Source organism: Asparagus officinalis, chromosome 4 (genome assembly GCF_001876935.1).
Source record: "Asparagus officinalis chromosome 4, Aspof.V1, whole genome shotgun sequence".
Lineage (NCBI taxonomy): Eukaryota > Viridiplantae > Streptophyta > Magnoliopsida > Asparagales > Asparagaceae > Asparagus > Asparagus officinalis.
The window spans coordinates 24,441,424-24,441,951 of record NC_033797.1 but is presented as its reverse complement, the minus strand read 5'-3'; positions in this window follow the sequence as shown (position 1 = coordinate 24,441,951).

Sequence of the window (528 nt, the reverse complement as noted above, 5' to 3'; positions counted from 1 at the left end):
GTTGGCCCTTGGGGGGGGGGGGTTAATTTTAAAATATTAAGATTCGGGGAATTAATTTAAAAATATTGAGAAATCGACGGACTAATATTGGAAAAAACGTAATTAAGTATTTTAATATTGATTATTATCCAAAAATAATTAAACTATATTTAGTTACATTAATTAAACTTAAAAATAACTACTTAATATTACTGAATGTATAAACCTCCTTCTTTGCTCTTTTCTTTCATTTTTAAGCCCTCAAATTGTGTACCAATAGCATTATAACAATGTCAAAATTAATTTGGTAAGAATAACTACCTTAACTAAGATAAATTAGTTATTTTTAAAAAAAAAATTATTTAATGTAATATTTAAATTTTATTTTAGAAAAGTTAGGGTGGAGAATCAAATTAAAAATTATTACAATTTGGAGGTTAAAAATAGTAATTAGATTTACATGCTTAGGGTTTAATTTTGCAAATTGCAAATACCTTCAATCGAAGGTATATATAGGGAAAACCTAAAATAAAATAAAAATGTTTGTTT